Source organism: Aquarana catesbeiana, linkage group LG05 (genome assembly GCF_042186555.1).
Source record: "Aquarana catesbeiana isolate 2022-GZ linkage group LG05, ASM4218655v1, whole genome shotgun sequence".
NCBI classification, from domain to species: Eukaryota; Metazoa; Chordata; class Amphibia; order Anura; family Ranidae; genus Aquarana; species Aquarana catesbeiana.
Window position 1 is genome coordinate 520,971,633 of NC_133328.1, and position 22,713 is coordinate 520,994,345.

Sequence of the window (22,713 nt, forward strand, 5' to 3'; positions counted from 1 at the left end):
GGCCCTATTTATTTGTATATGATAGGATAAGAGGTTAAAAGAGCACTGTGTGAAATTTACAAACTGTTGATTTTGATTCCACAGCTGGAGCTCTGCTCCTATCGTGTGATTTATTAACCCTCCCAAAAATTGTAATAGGGGTATTTCTTGCAATTGGGTTTCAAAAGTGGTGGGTAACCATTTGCTTGTGATAGTCAAGCTGTCAGCTATGTGCCCCCCTGCATGCTTCCATCTGTTGTTCATTTCTTCTATCTCGACCGAGTTTAAAATTCCCATCCCTGTACCTGTCAGTCCCAATAGTGTGTCGTACCATTCTCGTTTATATCTACACTCCGGTATCGAGGGAAAGGTGATATTGAATTTTATTTTTGTTTTCTGTTGTGATGTTGATACATTTATGCAAGTGTTTGGTACGGGTGTTAATATGGAAGATTCAATTGTTGGCATTACTTCTTCCTCCATTTGTATGTGAAACCCATAGGCCTCTGCACTCCAATACCACCCATCATTTCTCTCTTCCCTCCACCAAGAGGCACAGAGGAAAGTACTGGATTGATTAACGGTAATATCTGTCAGATTGAACATCCCTTCGGTTATATTCCCTCCTTCTGCCATGACTGTTAATATTTGGTACATTTGTCCCACTACCCGTTCCCGGGCTTGTTTCCATGTCTGTGAAAGGGATATTTTATGACACCTATGGTTCTTACTATTGTTAAAGGGGAAACCCATATTATCATTCCACTGGAAAGTTACGGTTACTTCTGAGAGGGGGTCTGCCTGTATCCATGCTATACCTACATCTACATGAAATGGTCGCCTATGTCCTTCAACAGTATAATTACCCACAGTGTAATCCTTATTTATCTCATATCCTGATACATTTGCTACTTTAGGATCATCTATACTCCATTCAAAAGTCATTGTTTCTTCTACCTCAAGTACATTAATACCAGGAGTCCATGCATATATTTGTAAAACAACAATCTTCAACAAAAAAATATGTAAGTAGATATTTCATCATGTTGTTTTCTCGGGTTGTTTCTTGCAATGTGATGCGTGTATCCAGGTAGGTTTTCCTTCCAGCTTTACTGAGGTGGCTGTGGTCAAGAGTACTTGGTAAGGACCTTCAAACCTGGGTTCCAATGTCTTTCTGGTGTGTTTCTTTACATATACATAATCCCCTGGTAGCAGCGTATGTGTACCTGTTATTGAATTAGGGTCTGGAAGAGAAGAATACACACTTTTGTGGATCTTAGTTAGACGTTGTTGTAATTGTATCACATATGCAGTCAAACTATCACATTGCAATTGCATACTCTGTGGAAAGTATAAACCCAATCTAGGTGCATTCCCAAAAAGTATCTCATATGGGGATAATCCTGTCTTTCCTGTTGGAGTGTACCTTATAGAGAACAAAGCCAAAGGCAGGCATTCTGGCCAAGGCTTGTTTAACTCTTGCATGGCTTTTTGTATTTTTAACTTTATTGTCCCATTTACTCTCTCCACTGATCCTGAACTCTGTGGGTGGTAAGGGGTGTGAAAACTTTGTTGAACCCCTAACATGGTCATCACATTCTGCATGATTTCTCCTGTAAAGTGTGTCCCCCTATCTGATTCTATGGTTTCAGGAAGACCAAACCTAGGTATTAACTCAGTGATCAGTTTCTTAGCTGTGGCTTTAGCTGTAGCCGATTTTACTGGATAACTTTCGGGCCAACCTGAGAATAAATCGATACACACGAGGACAAATTCAAAAGGGCCGCTCTTAGGCATTTGTATGTAATCAATCTGCAGTCTCTGGAAGGGGTATTGGGCCCGGACCTGGTGTTTTCGTGGGGTTTTCACTTTCTGTCCTGGATTATTCAGGAGACAGATTTGGCAGGCTGCACAGTAGTTTCTTGCAGTACTACTGAATCCAGGGGCGAGCCATCCTTGGTTCACAATCCTATACATGGAATTGGAACTGACATGTGTGGGTAGGTGAACTGCCGCTGCCATTGCTGGGTACAGAGAGGCAGGCAGGCATATTTTGCCCCCTTCCCTCCATACATTGTCAAGGTCTGGTGCTGCTCCCATTCTGACCCACTTATCTTTCTCGCTCTCCCCTGCTTGCTCCTGTAATTTACTCAGCTGCTGCCATGTTGGTTCTGGGATACTCACCTCTACCGCTGCTAAGGTCTCAGGGCTTCCTTCCCCTAGAGCTGCCTGTTTTGCAGTCAAATCTGCAAATGCATTTCCTTTTGCCTCAATTGTTTTTGCGCTCGTGTGTGCCGCTATCTTCATAATGGCCACTCGTTTAACCTTTTGAAGATTGTTCAGGACTCTCTTAATCCCTTCTCCATGTTTTACAGGTGTACCTGCTGCTGTCAGATAACCTCTAGCCTTCCATATATGGCCATAATCATGCGCTACACCATATGCGTAAGCGGAGTCAGTGTAAATATTCCCTTCTCGTTCTTTTAAGTATTCTAGGGCTTGTTCTAAAGCTTTTAATTCTGCTTCCTGTGCTGACATGTGGGCTGGTAAGGCCTGTGCTTCAATCACCTGTGTATCAGTCACTACGGCATACCCTGTGTGATATTTACCCTTGTCATCAGCAAACCTACTGCCATCTATGTACAAAGTGTGCTCAGCATTTAAAATTGGTGTATCTGTAACGTGTGGGAATCCCATTGTCTCCTGTTCCATGAGCTGAAAACAATCATGTTCATTTACTTCTTTAAACAAGAGTGTCAGGTACCTCCTTTCCTTTCTCACTAGTACTATTAGCACTATCATTATCATTCCCCCTTGCCAAATCTGGTGACTGAAGAGGCAAAAAGGTGGCCAAATTTAAGGTTGTATAGCGCTGAAAAGTAACATTTGGAGGTAAGAGTAAAGTACACTGTAATCTTAATTGCCTAGCCATTGAAATGTGTTTGGGCTGTACCTGAGACAAGATTGCATGTATGTCATGTGTGGTATGCACTACGACTGGATTGTCTAGAACAATCTCTGATGACTTATCTATGATAATTGACACTGCAGCTACCGCCCGTACACAAGACGGTGAACCTCTAGATACTGGATCTAATGCTGCTGAAAAGTAAGCGATTGGTCTTTGTTTCACATGTGCCTGTGTCAGAACACCTGTGGCGTGTCCAGTGATCTCAGCAATGTACAGATTAAATATCTTAGTATAATCTAAAATGATAAACGACTCATAAGCTACTTCTGTAAGCATATACGGTACAATTTTCAAACAATCGTATAATGGCTGCATCAAAGCGCTAGCATGTGGTATCCACTGTCTACAATATGACACGATACCTAAAAACATACGCAATTGTTTGAAATTCCGTGGGGGTAACATTCCCTTTATCACTTGAACCCTCTCCTCAGTGAGATGTCTCGTACCCTGTGATATACAATGTCCCAAAAAGATAACTTTTTCCTGACACACTTGTAACTTTTTCTTATTAACCTTGCAACCTTTTTCTGCCAAAAATCACAACAAATTAAGGGTGGTGTGCAGGCTTTCAGTCTCTCACTTATCTGTGGAATTAATCCTTCCATAAACTGTCTATTGAAGGCTCAGATCGTGACTGGCAGCTCTAAATCCATTCCCTCATCTGCCATCATACTTTCCATAGATAAGTAAAATTCCGATACATTCTGTCCTGGCATTTGTTTCATGGGTGATATTGACCCCCTCTCTTGTTGTTTTGCCTGACAGAAAACTTCTAATCTAACAATAAAAGGGGCCCTTGAGTCTATGTGTCTGTCTGTCTCCAGTATTGCCATCCCCCTCAGCTCGGTCTGCAGGTCAGTCATAAACTGGTTAAACAGGGTCAGAGTCATTTTTATGTCTGCATAGATCCTCCCCATCCTGCCAGGTCGCTTCATGTGTATTCATTAACTGTGTCACAAATCTACAAAAAAAAACAGCTGGCATTACTATAATGCATGTATCAGTGCGTACGGGAGCTACAGTTTCTGAATGAAATTCTTGTGCCCCACAATGCACACATTCTACTGCCCATTCTGGGTTTTGTGCTCCACAATCCTGACAAACCCATCCTCTCCCCTCAAGTACCGGATATATCTTGTGTGGTTTGCGTTCTACGTCAGTGTATGGGGGTGGGATGGCTGAGCTGGGAGCCTTGACATATTTTGTTCTTCTATCTTTCATATCCCAACCATCACAATCTGGATTATACTTCCACCCCTCTTCTTTCGCTCTATTTGAGACCTTAATTAAGCATTGAACCTGACGCATCCATTGCTTCTCTAACACCTCTCCTTGTCTGTCCCTTTTTATTTCACTCCATACATCCGGGTCTAAGCCCGCTGCTCCTTTCACCTTAAATTTACGAAGGACATCCTTTAAGTCCTGTGCTTCGGTTTTCCCATAAATGTTCTTAATTATCTGTGGCACCGTATAGTGCGCCACAATTCCCTGACGGGGTTTTGTGTTCCTCTGGCCCATTCTAACAGTCCTGCCTAGGTAGCGTGTGGGACACTTAGTGTACAATATAATGCGGCTACAACATATACAAGAATGAATAATTACTTTATATGCTAGCCCAATAGCAAACCAGCTAAGTTACACTAGTTCCTCGTTGCCTTCCTCCTAGGGTGCTAGAATTCTAGAAACCTCTCCGGAATGAGATTTCTGAAACCGAATTACTTTATATGCTAGCCCAAAAATAAATAATTACTTTATATGCTAGCCCAATAACAAACCAGAATGCGGCTACAACATATACAAAAATGCGGCTACAACATATACAAGCATTCCTTTAAGTGGCCAGGTATCCGACTAGATCTCGGGACTTTGTTGAGATCTTATTCCCTCCCCGTATCTGGGATCCCTCTCATACACTCTTATCCCTGCTTTATGGAGCAGACAGGGCTTATACTCTCAACCCGTCTATGGTTTATGAGTTAGATGTGAGGTTAAGCATAAGCGTCAGACCCCCAAGCTCACAAGCCCTCAGGTTCCCAATCGTGTGAGGTAAGGCGCATTCTGTTGCTTAGTTCGGCAATCCCCTTCTAACTCATACCATCCTTGACAAGGCTCATTCACTTTCTCAACAAGACAGACAAGACAGATAACAAAACAAACAAATAATTCCAGCAATATAAACTAAAATATGCAGTAATTCTAGACTCACCACTACAGAGGCTGGTGTTTTAAAACCAGGAGAACCATAACTGACAGAACGGATAGGCACAAATCAGGGGAGCACAGAATATAAGAAAAATAAAGCTTTTTCTTACCTGCGCAGGTTTTTTGATCTGTGGTTCCCGGAATGCCTGCCTTTTGTTCCGTCAGCGTAGCTCATCCACCTCTTGTAGTATCATCGGTGAGTCCCTCGTCCGGGCGCCAAAATGTTAAATGCAACTGTTAAATAAGTTGCTTATAGTTTATATTGCTTTGCCAAATTATTGCTTCATATAGGAATTAAGACACAGAGTCAGAAATCCGTGTATCAGTTCTTGAGCATAATGGACTGCTGCTCTTTACTTCTTTCAAAGGCCTTTTTTATAGGCAATTATACAAACAATAGCATCAGCACAACCCCTCACAAAGGGCAATGGTAAACAACAACAGGAGTCACCTGGGCTACGAACACAAGCTTCAACACCATGGCAATATAGTTACAAGAAAACAAAAGCAGCGTCAATTGAGTTCAACAGCCAAAAAGTAAAAAACAGATTTACATGTAGGCATCATATTAAGTGAGAACTCTAAATTAAATCCCTGACCTTATCAAAACCTACTACCATCTATATACAAGGTGTGCTCAGCATTTAAAATCGGTGTATCTGTAACATGTGGGAATCCCATTGTCTCCTGTTCCATGAGCTGAAAACAATCGTGCTGATCTACTTCTTTAAACAAAAGAGTGTCAGTGTCCTCATTTCTTTTCTCACTAGTACTATTAGTACTATCATTCCCCCTTGCCAAATCTGGTGACTGAAGAGGCAAAAAGGTGGCCAAATTTAAGGTTGTACAGCGCTGAAAAGTAACATTTGGAGGTAAGAGTAAAGTACACTGTAATCTTAATTGCCTAGCCATTGAAATGTGTTTGGGCTGTACCTGAGACAAGATTGCATGTATGTCATGTGTGGTATGCACTACGACTGGATTGTCTAGAACAATCTCTGATGACTTATCTATGATAATTGACACTGCAGCTACCGCCCGTACACAGGACGGTGAACCTCTAGATACTGGATCTAATGCTGCTGAAAAGTAAGCGACTGGTCTTTGTTTTACATGTGCCTTTGTCAGAACACCTGTGGCGTGTCCAGTGATCTCAGCGATGTACAGATTAAATATCTTGGTGTAATCTGGTATACCAATAGCCGGGGCAGAAATCAACAACTTTTTCAAAGTGATAAACGACTCATAAGCTATTTCTGTAAGCATATACGGTACAATTTTCAAACAATCGTATAATGGCTGCATCAAAGCGCTAGCATGTGGTATCCACTGTCTACAATATGACACGATACCTAAAAACATACGCAATTGTTTGAAATTCCGTGGGGGTAACATTCCCTTTATCACTTGAACCCTCTCCTCAGTGAGATGTCTCGTACCCTGTGATATACAATGTCCCAAAAAGATAACTTTTTCCTGACACACTTGTAACTTTTTCTTATTAACCTTGCAACCTTTTTCTGCCAAAAATCGCAACAAATTAAGGGTGGTGGCCAAACAAGTTTCTTTGTCAGGGCAGCATAACAATAAATCATCCACATATTGTAACAATACACAGGAATCTGGTGGTACCCATTCTCCCAACACCGTTTGCAATGCTTGCGAATACAAGGTAGGTGAATGCGCCATACCCTGAGGTAGGCGTGTCCAGGTTAGTTGCCGATTTTTTATTGAAAATGCGAACCAAAGTTGGCATTCTTCAACAAGCGGGAGGAAAAGAAAGCATTCGCTAAATCTATAACCGTAAAGTACATACTGGTTGATGGTATTTGTGACAGTAATGTATGTGGATTGGGTACTAAAGGTGTCATCGGGGCTAGTATTTTGTTGACCGCTCTAAGGTCTTGGACCATTCTATACTTAACCGGACTACCGGCTACTGATTTCTTTTTAACCGGGTACAAGGGAGTGTTTGCCGGTGATTTTACCTCTTTTAGAACTCCACTTTTTAAGAAGGATTGGACCTGCATTTCTATGGCCGTTTCTTGGGGTGCACTAAGTGGATACTGCTTTTGTTGGGGAAGCACTGCTCCTGGAATCAGCTGTAGGGTAACCGGAGGTATGGGCAAAAGTCCAACATCAGCTGGATGTTTTTCCCATAGTTCTCCTGGAAGGGACGACAAAATCTGATCTAAGTCTGAAGGAGGTGGGCCGGACAATTCCGATTCCTCCTCTAGGTATTGTATCAGGTTACACATCTCCATGTGTTCTTGATTATCCCCTATAGCTAAGGTGACAGTGCCATCTGGGTGATAGGTAATGTTAGCTCCTATTTTCTGCAAAATGTCAGCTCCTAACAAATTAGTGGGGGCTCCTCTGGATACCAGAAAGCGTGAAAGGAACATGTGGTTTCCTACTTTAACTTTCAGAGGTTTTGTAAGCGGGGCGTCGGCTAAAATGCCATCATATCCAGTTATTAGTAAAGTGTCAGGTGATTTTTGGCCAGGGAGTAGTTCAGAGTCAGAAAGTAACGAGCGTGAAGCTCCTGTATCGACTAAACAAGAGATTTTCTTATTACCAACCGTTATATTTGTCTTAAGCATTGTTGTTTTGGATTTTTCTAAAACCGGGGTGAGTCATGCTCGTGGACCATCTCCCTGCTGCCTGATATGACTATTTTTGTTGTCCCTGGGCTGGTTCCTTCTCTGATTAACTGGAGAATCAACACCTTCCTCTCCTTCATCCCTTATTCTTTTCTTACAGTTGCGTCTGATGTGACCAATCTTGTTACAGTAGTGACAGGTAAGGGGTTTGCGAAAGGAACCTCTACCTTGCTCTTGGGGACCCCCGAGTGCGTTGATAGCATGAGATTTCCTCCCTTTGGTTTCTGCTAAGTCCGCCTCTATGCCTTGCGCTTTTTGTAACAACGTCCCTCTATCTCTAGTTGCCCTCCACTCTGGTGTGCAGGCTTTCAGTCTCTCACTTATCTGTGGAATTAATCCCTCCATAAATTGTCTATTGAAGGCTCGGATTGTGACTGGCAGGGCCAAGTCCAATCCCTCATCTGCCATCATACTTTCCATAGATAAGTAAAATTCCGATACAGTCTGTCCTGGCATTTGCTTCATGGGTGATATGGACCCCCTCTCCTGTTGTTTTGCCTGACAAAAAGCTTCTAATCTAGCAATAAAAGGGGCCCTTGAGTCTATATGTCTGACATGTCCTGTCTCTAAATTGCCATCCCCATCAACTTGTCCTGCAGGTCTGTGTGGACCTATTTCTGTCATAAACTGGTTAAACAGGGTCAGAGTCATTTTGTGTCTGCATAGATCCTCCCCATCCTGCCAGGTCGCTTCATGTGTATTCATTAACTGTGTCACAAATCTACAAAAAGCAGCTGGCTTTGCTACCGGGTCTGGGGCGCTCTGTATTAATGCCATAAGGGTGTCTGCCGACCATGGTGCCCAAGTCCTTATTTGCATTCTACGAGTGACAGTAGGCGGGGCATTTGGATGGGCTGCTTGTCCAAATTCTGGATTGTTTACCTGAACAATGCGTGTATCAGTGCGTACGGGAGCTACAGTTTCTGGATGAGGTTTTTGTGCCCCACAATGCACACATTCTACTGCCCATTCTGGGTTTTGTGCTCCACAATCCTGACAAACCCATCCTCTCCCCTCAAGTACCGGATATATCTTGTGTGGTTTGCGTTCTACGTCAGTGTATGGGGGTGGGATGGCTGAGCTGGGAGCCTCGACATTTTTTGTTCTTCTATCTTTCATATCCCAACCATCACAATCTGGATTATACTTCCACCCCTCTTCTTTCGCTCTATTTGAGACCTTAATTAAGCATTGAACCTGACGCATCCATTGCTTCTCTAACACCTCTCCTTGTCTGTCCCTTTTTATCTCACTCCATACATCCGGGTCTAGGCCCGCTGCTCCTTTCACCTTAAATTTACGAAGGACATCCTTTAAGTCCTGTGCTTCGGTTTTCCCATAAATGTTCTTAATTATCTGTGGCACCGTATAGTGCGCCACAATTCCCTGACGGGGTTTTGTGTTCCTCTGGCCCATTCTAACAGTCCTGCCTAGGTAGCGTGTGGGACACTTAGTGTACAATATAATGCGGCTACAACATATACAAGAATGAATAATTACTTTATATGCTAGCCCAATAGCAAACCAGCTAAGTTACACTAGTTCCTCGTTGCCTTCCTCCTAGGGTGCTAGAATTCTAGAAACCTCTCCGGAATGAGATTTCTGAAACCGAATTACTTTATATGCTAGCCCAATAATAAATAATTACATTATATGCTAGCCCAATAACAAACCAGAATGCGGCTACAACATATACAAAAATGCGGCTACAACATATACAAGCATTCCTTTAAGTGGCCAGGTATCCGACTAGATCTCGGGACTTTGTTGAGACCTTATTCCCTCCCCGTATCTGGGAATCCCTCTCATACACTCTTATCCCTGCTTTATGGAGCAGACAGGGCTTATACTCTCAACCCGTCTATGGTTTATGAGTTAGATGTGAGGTTAAGCATAAGCGTCAGACCCCCAAGCTCACAAGCCCTCAGGTTCCCAATCGTGTGAGGTAAGGCGCATTCCGTTGCTTAGTTCGGCAATCCCCTTCTAACTCATACCATCCTTGACAAGGCTCATTCACTTTCTCAACAAGACAGACAAGACAGACAAGACAGACAAAACAAACAAATAATTCCAGCAATATAAACTAAAATATCCGGTAATTCTAGACTCACCACTACAGAGGCTGGTGTTTTAAAACCAGGAGAACCGTAACTGACAGAACGGATAGGCACAAATCAGGGGAGCACAGAATATAAGAAAAATAAAGCTTTTTCTTACCTGCGCAGGTTTTTTTTTGATCTGTGGCTCCCGGAATGCCTGTCTTTTTGTTCCGTCAGCCGCGTTCGTCCACCTCTTGTAGTATCATCGGTGAGTCCCTGTTTCGGGCGCCAAAATGTTAGGGGCAACTCTTAAATAAGTTGCTTATAGTTTATATTGCTTTGTCTAATTATTGCTTCATATAGGAATTAAGACACAGAGTCAGGTATGTCTGTATCAAAGTTCTGAGCATCCCCAAAAAGACTGCTCCCTTTACTTCTTTTATAGGCAGTTCCAAAAGCAGTAATCTTATCGGCATTACCAAATGAGGTTAAGGTACAAAGAGTTTCTCATCAGCGAACATGTAATGATTATTCAGCAGTTCCAAATTCCATCTAGATACAGATTGATAGAACAATTGATTTGTACACAGGTAAGAAAGGAGCACAAACAATTTAAATAGAACAATTGATACGTACACAGGTAAGAAAAAACAGAAACAATTAAAGTGGAACTCTAAGTCATTATTTCAACCCTATCAGAGGACTAGTGCCCTGGGCTGGAAAAGGCAGGCAAAGGGCCACATCCAGCCTGTGGGCTACAGTTTGGAGACTACCAGTTTAAAGTATGAATATGTTACCTGTCTGAGCATAGTAAAAACATATTGTGGGAGAAAATCAGAGCACCTGCAAAAAATACACAGGTACACTCATGAAGCATAAATACTCAATGCAGAAGGTGCATAGGTGGGTTTATATTGCAAGTGGGGACTAGATGGACTTGTGTACTGCTGAGTTTTTTCCAGGATTATTGTAGGCACCCAGAGCTGGGCTACTTTAGCAGAGTACTGTGCCTGTTACATAGGTACACAGTTGGTAAGGCTGAATAATGACACTAGTTCATCCAGTTCAAACTGTGTGTGCACGTGTGTTTATGTCAATAATAATTCCTATATCCCTGTATTTTGTGTAAGAAAAAACAAATGCAGGCGCCTCTGAGTTAGACTGTAAAGTATGTATTAATAAAAACACATAGTAACTTACATCTAGGTAAACAAGGAAGGGTACATCTGTGGGCAAATGCTCTGTGGGGCATCCATCACACTGGTCAGCCACTCTGTGGGCTCTCCCGGGCCAGCAGGAAGATGGTATGATGGTGGAGAGCTGGAGAGGAGGCTTGGAACACTTCCTGGATCACAGTGCTAGAGGGGGTGACCTCACAGGCTTGATCGCTCAAGTAAGTTACTATGTGTTTTTTATTAATACGCACTTTACAGTCTAACTCAGAGGCGCCTGCATTTGTTTTTTCTTGCATATCTTGGAGACCGCTTCTGCTTCCCTGCTAAGGCTGGCCCTAAATCAGTAGACTATTTTCAGGCTGCATAGCAGCCCACTGGCCACTTGGACTTCAGTACTATAGGATCTGTTTCAGTACCAGCGCCACATGTATATTTGTCTGTATTTTGTGTACGCTAAGATGTCTATCTAAAAGTTTTTTAAAATTGGCGACACTTCCTGCTGACACTACCAATTGTGGTAGGGAGTTCCACATCCTTATTGTTCTAACAGTAAAGAACCCCCCTGCGCAGTTTAAGGTTAAACCGCTTCTCATCCAACTTCACGTGTCCTCAATTAGTGACCACTACATATAATTAATAGCTAAGCTCATATTTACAATGTTATGAGAAATCCTATTAAAATTAGAAACACTAACATGACATCGCTGCAGGGTTACTGTTGTCACTTCCTGCTTTACCTATTTCCAATTATTGTAACTTATGCCAAATGAATTATTATAATTAACATAAAAATACCTTTAACACCAATTATTGCAATTCATTTATCCCGGTAGGAAAACAACTGAGGGAGTAATAAGAGAGGACAATTATCTTCAGGAGGATGAAATTAATTATAGATAAAGGCTGGAACACATGAGAAAAATATTAGATGAGCCGTGTTCTTCTTCTTCATACTAATATCAATAATAGCATAGCCACCTATAAGATGTCATTTGTTCTGCTTACTATCCTCCCAAATGTAGGTGATGATTTTCAGCACTTCGTTTAAGTTCTGTAACTAAAGGAAATCCATAAATGCTTTTATTTTTTTGTTTTTCTATGTATATAAATCCAAACTGCTTAATTTAAATAATTTCAGTGATGTTATGGGCTTTGATTTATAGTTTTTACTTTTATTTTTACACATGGGGAGTCACATTTGCACATTACATATACACATTGAAGAACAATTGTCAAGAATTAGACACACATCTATGCAAAACAGACCGCATCTCACTTAGAAAAGTATATGTAAATTTTTTGGGGTATTTGAAAACCGTGCTCTTGCAATGTTGGGCAACAAACAGACAGTTTTGAAGATGAGACAAATTTTTACTTAAAGCGGAAGTAAACGCATCCCTAAAACAGTTTCATTTCCGACATGTGCCAGAAATGTAACACTCCCATGGGTTGTTCTCTCAACCAAACTGTCAAACCATCCAATGGCTGGTGCCATAACTGATCACATGTGCAGCATCATGGCAGTTGTAGAATAAACAGAGGCAAAGAAGGCAGCTCCCTTGGCTGAAAACGATAGGGGGGTTTACTTACACTTTAAGGCCCCATGCACACTGGACAATTTTACAGCTCGGGCGTCAGGTGTTTTTTTTTTTTTATTCCTGCATCTAAACTCCCCTTTGCCCCATCGTGCCGATTTGCAGCTCACTATGTATATATGAGTTGCAACGATTGGCACATAAGGGGTAAATAGGCCGAGTCATGGATCCTATTTTAGACCCGGATGTTGCGTTGTGAGATCACGCCCTCAGTTGAAGTCGGAAGTGATGAATCGCGTCAGTTCCATGGTCTCCACGACGACCATAAGTGACATTTGCGGGTCACGGTCAGCTGGAAACCACTATTAAGGAACAACGCGACTATTCTACGCCTTATTATATGCTCTATTTTTAACATTAGCTAGTACGAATATTATGTATGGGGCTTTTGGCTACAATAAAATTTAAAAGCAGGATTACGCTATGTGGTATTTTATTTTCTTCTATGATCCAGTGATATTTGAGCCATTTACACCTTTACCCTGACAGAGTATGTGGATGACTTGTCCTTAAAGTGATAAAACGGATTACCTTAAGGCGTATGAAATACTAACATCTGGTGGGTGTGTATCCTAAGGGGAGCATTACTCACGTGGTGGCGTCCGTGGTATGTGGTGCATGAGTGATACGATTAGGATTACCATATCATTTCACCATTTTCTTATATGCTGAATCATATAAATGCTTGTCACATTCGGATGGACTGACATGAGCGCTGCTACAGCATTTTAAGGACATAAGACTGATTGGACTTGATATTTTATTCATTTGGATATTTTTTTTTATAGTAGCTGCTGACGTGATTAATGTTTTACTTTGTATAGCGGCTGGATTCAACTCTATTTTATTAAAAACATTTTATAATATAATATTTCTTTGAAAGTTTGGTGTTGAGTGGTGCAGATAGGCCTTTATTGTGCACTGTTTTTTTTTTATTAATTTGTTTCCCCTGCATGTTAGCCTATGTGTCCATGCACACATAGGCTTTTAATAGCGTTAGTGAAAGGAGAGTTTGGAAGCAACCTAAAAACCTACTGCCAGTGTGTCCAGGAACAGCAGAGTTTTGGCAGAAAAAACTCTTGATGCTGCTAAACGCGTCTAAATGTGCCTAATTGCTAGCACTTTAGCATTTATTCATTTCAATAGCCAGAATAAATTTAAATTCTGGCCAATTAAAGCAGAGTTCCACCCAAAAGTGGGACAGTTCCTCCTTCCATCTTCTGGCCTCCTAGGCAACTCCCCCTCTCCCCCTAGGCGGCCCCTCCCTCTCTGCAATCTTCTGGGACATGTCACAGGTCCCAGAAGATTGCCTGGCCACTAGGAGAGCACAGCACGACTCGCGCATGCGCAGTGCACACCCAGCTGTGAAGCCCCAAGCTGTCACATCCGGGCAGCCACAGTTGCAATGACGGCGCCGCAGAGAAGAGGGGGAGAGGAGCGAGGCTTCGGGAGGCCGCATTGCTGGACCGTTGGACAGGTGAGTGTCTGTTTATTAAAATTATAAATAAAATAAAGTCAGCGCAAAAAATCCAATATTTAAAAATACAAGCAGCTGAACACTGAAGGTAAACATAAAAACCTCAAAGTACATAGGATAAATAAAGCAGTGCAGCGCTATACCCAGAAGTTCAAATATTACTAATAAAAGTCCCTTTAAATTTAAATCCAAAAGTTGATAGAGAAAAGGTCTCCTCTGTAGTGGTCTAAGTGCTCATGATAGTCCATGCAGTGCTATACATCCGTGATTCCACCACCAGCTAGCCAAACCGCTCACCTCAGCATATGGACCCCTGAGCTAACAGACGGGTCAAAACAGCATTTACTACATTCAGTGGATAAAGATGGAGACTTGCATGGGCAGATGATCACACGATATAAAGGCAGCACTCAGTAATTGATGATCATGTTCACATGCAATAAAAATAAGAGTACATCGTGCACACTGTGTGGCTAAGAAGATCACATTTATTAAAAGTCAAGTACTCACATACACAGCACTACACTCTAGTGCTGGGATAAAGGTAAAATGGCATCAAAGGATAACGTCAAGTAGTAATGGTGGCTGCAGTGATGTCCAAGGAACTCCCGTCAAGTAGTAATGGTGTCTGCAGTGATGTCCAAGGAACTCCCGCCAAGTAGTAATGGTGGCTGCAGTGATGTCCAGGGAACTCCCGGTCAAGTAGTAATGGTGGCTGCAGTGATGTCCAAGGAACTCCCGGTCAAGTAGTAATGGTGGCTGCAGTGATGTCCAAGGAACTCCCGGTCAAGTAGTGATGGTGGCTGCAGTGATGTCCAAGAAACTCCCGTCAAGTAGTAATGGTGGCTGCAGTGATGTCCAAGGAACTCCCGGTCAAATAGTAATGGTGGCTGCAGTGATGTCCAAGGAACTCACTGCAGCCACCATTACTACTTGACGTTATCCTTTGATGCCATTTTACCTTTATCCCAGCACTAGGGTTTAGTGCTGTGTATGTGAGTACTTGACTTTTAATAAATGTGATCTTCTTAGCCACACAGTGTGCACTATGTACTCTTATTTTTATTGCATGTGAACATGATCATCAATTACTGAGTGCTGCCTTTATATCGTGTGACCATCTGCCCATGCAGGTCTCCATCTTTATCCACTGAGAGTGGTAAATGCTGTTTCGACCCGTCTGTTAGCTCAGGGGTCCATATGCTGAGGTGAGCGGTTTGGCTAGCTGGTGGTGGAATCACGGATGTATAGCACTGCATGGACTGTCATGAGCACTTAGACCACTACAGAGGAGACCTTTTCTCTATCAACTTTTGGATTTAAAATTTAAAAGGGACTTTTATTAGTAATATTTGAACTTCTGGGTATAGCGCTGCACTGCTTTATTTATCCTCTGTTTATTAAAAGTCAGCAGCTACAAAAAGTATAGCTGCTGACTTTTAATAAACTGAAAAAAGACTGGAATTCCGCTTTAAATAAATAAATGCCCATACACTTAACGCTGATAAACTCTGCCAAACGGTTTGAAAAAAAAGCAGCTTAGGTGAGTTTTTAACACTGATTTTACAATAAACCCGTGTGCATGAGACCTAAAACATATACACAATTAGTCTATGCTGCAGATTTTCCCGGTTGTACGGAGTTAAAAATCACAGATGTCCTTCAGGGCGCTTCCTATCCCCCTAGTCAAGGCCCACCTAAAACTATTTCAAACCAAAAGCATTAAATTTGTCTGAGGAGGGGATACAGGCTCTCTAAATCGGTCCTATTCCGCTCAAGGGAGGAGGGAGGCCTGGGCCTTCCAAACCTACTTTGGAATTACCAAGCAGCACAATTAGCCCAGATTTCGGCAGTCTACTCTCGCTGGGAATTACCTGACTGAATATACATTGAACATCAGGCGGTCCCACTCCACACCCTAGACTATCTCTCTTATGGTGCCAAAAAAAAATTGAGACCCCCAATATTATCCCCGATACTCTCCCACTTGAGCCTGAAGGGTAACGAGCAGTTGACCTCCCCCATTGAAACACCTCTTCCAAAACCTGGCATTCCCACCAGGGTTAAACATAAAAGCCTTCAGGTGGTGGCTCGACAAAGGGCTATATAGAATAGGGCACTTCCTCAGACCCATAGGCCCACTTTCTAAAGCATACTGCATTAGCAATTTGGATACGCCACTCTCTGAACTCTTTCACTACACCCAGATCTCCAACTTCCTTCACAAACTATGGAAAACGCAACCTAATAGCCCCCAACTCACAACCTACAAACAGTGGTGTGGTCAGGCCGATGAGCAGAAGGGGAGAATCACAGTGATCTACAGGGCACTGTCCTCAATTCGCTCCACGATTTCCTACATGTTGGCCTGGGAAGAGGACCTTTCTCAACAATGGAAACTAGAGACATGGAATAGAAATTTCTTTCAATCATACAAGGGTTTTTTCAACTCTAGCCTCGCAGAAGCAAGTATAAAAGTAATTTCCAGATGGTACCTGGTCCCATCTAGACTGGCCAAGCTATACCCGATGTCATCCCCCCTATGCTCTCCTCCACCTCCCTTCTTTCCTCTGGAAAAGGGCTTATGCAGATCCTTAACATCACCGCTCACCTCTTAGACTAGGTTCAGATTTCTGTGGCCAGAGATTGTTCACAAAATCAAACCTGTTCCCGACCCGCAGAGAACTGTGTTACACTTGTGCAGGGGTGCCATTAATTCCTAATACCATGCCCACATATTACCACCTATGGCACATTTTTGCACACACCAAACCCCATGGCGCTGAAGCACCATGCAGCTTGCTGCAGTGTGATTTAAAAGAAATGGTCAGGGATGACTTCTTGTGCATGGGGCATCCCTTTAAAATGGATGGGCTGCCCTAGCTGTGACGTGCGTGTGCAAATGCGCATGCACAGATCCCAACTGAGCCTCATATCACAGTCCCTCTCTTTACCATACCTCCCAATTTTTGAATTTCGGAATGAAGGACAATTGAAGTAGGAAGTGAGCTACTTGCCCCTGGTAATGTGTGGATGTGGCCAAAATCTTAACAGTGGGAGGGGCTTAAGCGGCATGGTTAAACAATACCCAGGCTTCCTGGGAGACAGGAGTATGTAATGCATAGCAGCAGTCAGGAGCACAAAACAAAAAGAGTGCAGAAGTCAGGAGTGTGTAATGCACAGTGAGGGGTCCCCTACTTTACCCTTTCAGCAAAAAATCCCATTCCCTCGCCTACAAAAAACAAAGCACTAATTTGCACACTACCCCTTAACCCCCCACAGTACAGCTCTCACAAATGCCCCCAGCTCTCTCACCTCTCACAAATTACCCCCCAGCTCTCAAAAATCCCTTCTGCTCTCTCACAAGTGCCTCCCCCTACCCCCCCAGCTCTCTCACCTCTTACAAATGCTCTCCAGCTCTCTCACCTCTCACAAATGACACCCCCAGCTCTCACAAATCCCTTCAGCTCTCTCACAAGTGCCCCAGCTCTCACCTCTCACAAATGCCCCCCCAGCTCTTTCACCTCCGACAAATGCCCCCCCAGCTCTCTCACAAATCCCCCCCAGCACCCTCACCTCTCACATATGCCCCCCAGCTCTCTCACAAATGCCCCCAGCTCTCCCACCAATCTTCCCCAGCTCTCTCACAAATAATCCCCAGCTCTCTCACCAATGCCCCCTTGGCACTAGCACACAGAAGCTGGTGGAGGAAGCGAGTGGGAAAACATTCTCTACTGGTGTGACAGGCTCAAAAGTGCAAGGCTGCAGGACTTCTCCTACCAGGTGGGAGACGCAAAAAGGCAGGAAGTGGGAGCCAAAGGCGGGATGCGGAGCTGGGGAATGGCTTACAAAGTGTGTCATTCATTGCTAGGACGTTGGTGGGCTACATTGAAGAATGAGGAGGTGAGGAGGGGGGCAGAGATTGCCAACAAGCTCTGTTAGCAGGAATTCTCACTTGGTGCTGGGTGTGAGAGCACACATTGCACACATTGAGGATACAACTACTGAGTGTTCCAGCACTGGGCCCTGGGACTCCAGCCCAGATCTGCGGGACTTTGGGACTTACTTGAAATCCGGGATGGTTGGAAGGTATGTCATTACATCACAGTTCCCCTCCCTTCAAAATCCCTTCTTCACATTACTGTCCTCAGCCCCCCCATAATTGTTCTCATCCCCACACATTACAGTCCACACCCCCCCTTACATAACTGTCTTCAGCCCCCTCCTATTACTGTCATTAGCCTCCCATAATTGGCCTCAGCTCCCCCCTTACTGTCCTGAGCCCTTCCAGTACTGCACTCACCCCCATAACTGTCCTCAGCCCCCTCCCATTACTGTCCTCAGCTCCCCCCATTACTTTCATGAACTTTCCCCATTACTGTCCTCAACTTCCCCCCATTACTGTCCTCAGCCGCCACCCATGACTGTCCCCAGCCCCTTCATTATGGTCCTATGCTCCCCATTACTGTTCCCAGCCTCCTCATGACTGTCTTAAGCCACCCCACTACAGTCCTCGCCCCCCATAGTTGTCCTCAGCCCCCCCACCTTAGCACCCCTCATACTGTCCCCAGCCCCCCATCAGCTTACTATTACTGTCTTAAACATAGATGTGCGTAAACACCGCTCTAGATCAGTCTCCCATCTCCACCTCCACTAACACACAGACCAGGTGCTGGCCCTGTCCGTCACAGATTCCAATGAGCAAAAAAGAATTCCGGTTGGCTGCACATCCAGTAAAATCACCTTTATTTTAGCAAGTCCATATAAAACTTGTCCAAAAACACAAAGAGAGGAGAACAGCATTACCACTAACGCATTTCACACTTCATTAGTGCTTATTCATAGCTTACCGTCTTAAGTAGCCTTTCTTCACATTGCCTCCCTCTCCTGTCTACCTTACACAGACAGGGAGGATAGCGGGAGGCACAGCAGGTCTAGACAAAAGGAGGGAGCTGCAAGCTGGTGATTGGTTGGTAGTACAGCCCTAGCAACCAATCTGTCTGTTAACTCGGGAAGAAATCCCTCTGTCCAGAACTATCCTGTCTCCCATGGGCTATTAGGATGGTGGCGGTGAAGGCGGCAAGACACAACAGGCTTCTAAATGGTAGGACTGCGGTGGTCTAGACAGGACAGTGAGTCGGTCCAGATGCCGATTCATCCATTTATTGATACCTGCCATAGATTATGCCATTTTATGCCAGGTTGCAGGAAAGAAAAATCGCTTGATTTCCCTATCAACACAGTCAGTGTTGATGGATGAATCCATCCCGTACAGCTATTGTGTTCTCCCAGCAGGTAGATGGGGGGGGGGGGGGTTGTGGAGAAGTCCATGCTAGGAGAACACAATGATTATAGCTAGCAGCTACAGCCACTGGAAATAATCGCATATTAGAAATCCGACCTACTGGTTGTACACAAGTTGATCAATCAGCCTGCCTGTAGATGGACCAAATCTCTGCTGGCCTTGTTGAGATTCGAACCATCCATGTCCAGCTTTACTGTCTACTGAAACCGTTGTGACAGTAAAACTTCTGGGTGGGCCTTATATGTGGTTATGGTGCGAAGGGATCAGGTGACACAGATTTTCCTTAACCACTTGCCGACCGCCTCACGCATATATACGTGAGCAGAATGGCACGGGCAGGCAAAATCACGTACCCATACGTGATTGCCTTCCCGCGGGCGGGGGGTCCAATCGGACCCCCCCCCCCCGGTGCCAGCGGCGGTTGGCATTTGGCTAGGAGCGATGAGAGACGAGGGGGAGACCATCCGATCGTGGCCCCCCCCTCACGATCGCTCCCAGCCAATGAGGAACATCCCCTGCCTGTGTATAGTACACACAGGCAGAGGATGTGATGTCATCTCTCCTCGGCTCGGCAGTTTCCGTTCTACCGCCGAGGAGAGAAGACATGTAAGTGCACCAACACACACACACAGTAGAACATGCCAGGCACACAAAACACCCCCAATCCCCCCCCGATCCCCCCCCCAATCACCCCTCCCCCCTCCCTGTAACACTGACACCAAGCAGTATTTTTTTTTTTTTTCTGATTACTGCAGGGTGTCAGTTAGTGACAGTTACTGTGGTAGGACAGTGAGTGTTACCCCCCTTTAGGTCTAGGGTACCCCCCTAACCCCCCCTAATAAAGTTTTAACCCCTTGATCACCCCCTGTCACTAAGCGATCATTTTTCTGATCGCTGTATTAGTGTCGCTGGTGACGCTAGTTAGGAACGTAAATATTTAGGTTCGCCGTCAGCATTTTATAGCGACAGGGACCCCCATATACTATCTAATAAATGTTTTAACCCCTTGATTGCCCCCTAGTTAACCCTTTCACCACTGATCACCGTATAACCGTTACGGGTGACGCTGGTTAGTTGGTTTATTTTTCATAGTGTCAGGGCACCCGTCGTTTATTACCGAATAAAGGTTTAGCCCCCTGATCGCCCGGCGGTGATATGCGTCGCCCCAGGCAGCGTCAGATTAGCGCCAGTACCGCTAACACCCACGCACGCAGCATACGCCTCCCTTAGTGGTATAGTATCTGAACAGATCAATATCTGATCCGATCAGATCTATACTAGTGTCCCCAGCAGTTTAGGGTTCCCAAAAACGCAGTGTTAGCGGATCAGCCCAGATACCCGCTAGCACCTGCGTTTTGCCCCTCCGCCCGGCCCAGCCCAGCCCACCCAAGTGCAGTATCGATCGATCACTGTCACTTACAAAACGCATAACTGCAGCATTCGCAGAGTCAGGCCTGATCCCTGCGATCGCTAACAGTTTTTTTGGTAGCGTTTTGGTGAACTGGCAAGCACCAGCCCCAGGCAGCGTCAGGTTAGCGCCAGTCGCGCTAACACCCACGCACGCACCGTACACCTCCCTTAGTGGTATAGTATCTGATCAGATCAATACCTGATCCGATCAGATCTATACTAGCGTCCCCAGCAGTTTAGGGTTCCCAAAAACGCAGTGTTAGTGGGATCAGCCCAGATACCTGCTAGCACCTGCGTTTTGCCCCTCCGCCCAGTCCGGCCCAGCCCACCCAAGTGCAGTATCGATCGATCACTGTCACTTGAAAAACACTAAACGCATAACTGCAGCGTTCGCAGAGTCAGGCCTGATCCCTGCGATCGCTAACAGTTTTTTTGGTAGCGTTTTGGTGAATTGGCAAGCACCAGCGGCCTAGTACACCCCGGTCATAGTCAAACCAGCACTGCAGTAACACTTGGTGACGTGGCGAGTCCCATAAATGCAGTTCAAGCTGGTGAGGTGGCAAGCACAAGTAGTGTCCCGCTGCCACCAAAAAGACAAACACAGGCCCGTCGTGCCCATAATGCCCTTCCTGCTGCATTCGCCAATCCTAATTGGGAACCCACCACTTCTGCAGCGCCCGTACTTCCCCCATTCACATCCCCAACCAAATGCAGTCAGCTGCATGAGAGGCATTTTCTTTATGTCCTCCCGAGTACCCCTACCCAACGAACCCCCCCAAAAAAGATGTCGTGTCTGCAGCAAGCGCGGATATAGGCGTGACACCCGGTATTATTGTCCTTCCTGTCCTGGCAATCCTGGTCTTTGCATTGGTGAATGTTTTGAACGCTACCATTCACTAGTTGAGTATTAGCGTAGGGTACAGCATTGCACAGGCTAAGCACACTTTCACAGGGTCTCCCAAGATGCCATCGCATTTTGAGAGACCCGAACCTGGAACCGGTTACAGTTATAAAAGTTAGTTACAAAAAAAAAGTATAAAAAAAAAAAAAAACACATACAAAAATATAAAATAAATAGTTGTCGTTTTATTGTTCTCTCTCTCTCTATTCTCTCTCTATTGTTCTGCTCTTTTTTACTGTATTCTATTCTGCAATGTTTTATTGTTATTATGTTTTATCATGTTTGTTTTTCAGGTCTGCAATTTTTTATACTTTACTGTTTACTGTGCTTTATTGTTAATCATTTTTTTGTCTTCAGGTACGCCATTCACGACTTTGAGTGGTTATACCAGAATGATGCCTGCAGGTTTAGGTATCATCTTGGTATCATTCTTTTCAGCCAGCGGTCGGCTTTCATGTAAAAGCAATCCTAGTGGCTAATTAGCCTCTAGACTGCTTTTACAAGCAGTGGGAGGGAATGCCCCCCCCCACCGTCTTCCGTGTTTTTCTCTGGCTCTCCTGTCTCAACAGGGAACCTGAGAATGCAGCCAGTGATTCAGCCAGCTGACCATAGAGCTGATCAGAGACCAGAGTGGCTCCAAACATCTCTATGGCCTAAGAAACCGGAAGCTACGAGCATTTTATGACTTAGATTTTGCCGGATGCAAACAGTGCCATTGGGAAATTGGGAAAGCATTTTATCACACCAATCTTGGTGTGGTCAGATGCTTTGAGGGCAGAGGAGAAATCTAGGGTCTAATAGACCCCAATTTTTTCAAAAAAGAGTACCTGTCACCACCTATTGCTATGATAGGGGATATTTACATTCCCTGAGATAACAATAAAAATGATTTAAAAAAAAAAAAAATATATGAAAGGAACAGTTTAAAAATAAGATAAAAAAAGCAAAAAAATAATAAAGAAAAAAAAAAAAAAAAAAAAAAAAAAAAAGCAC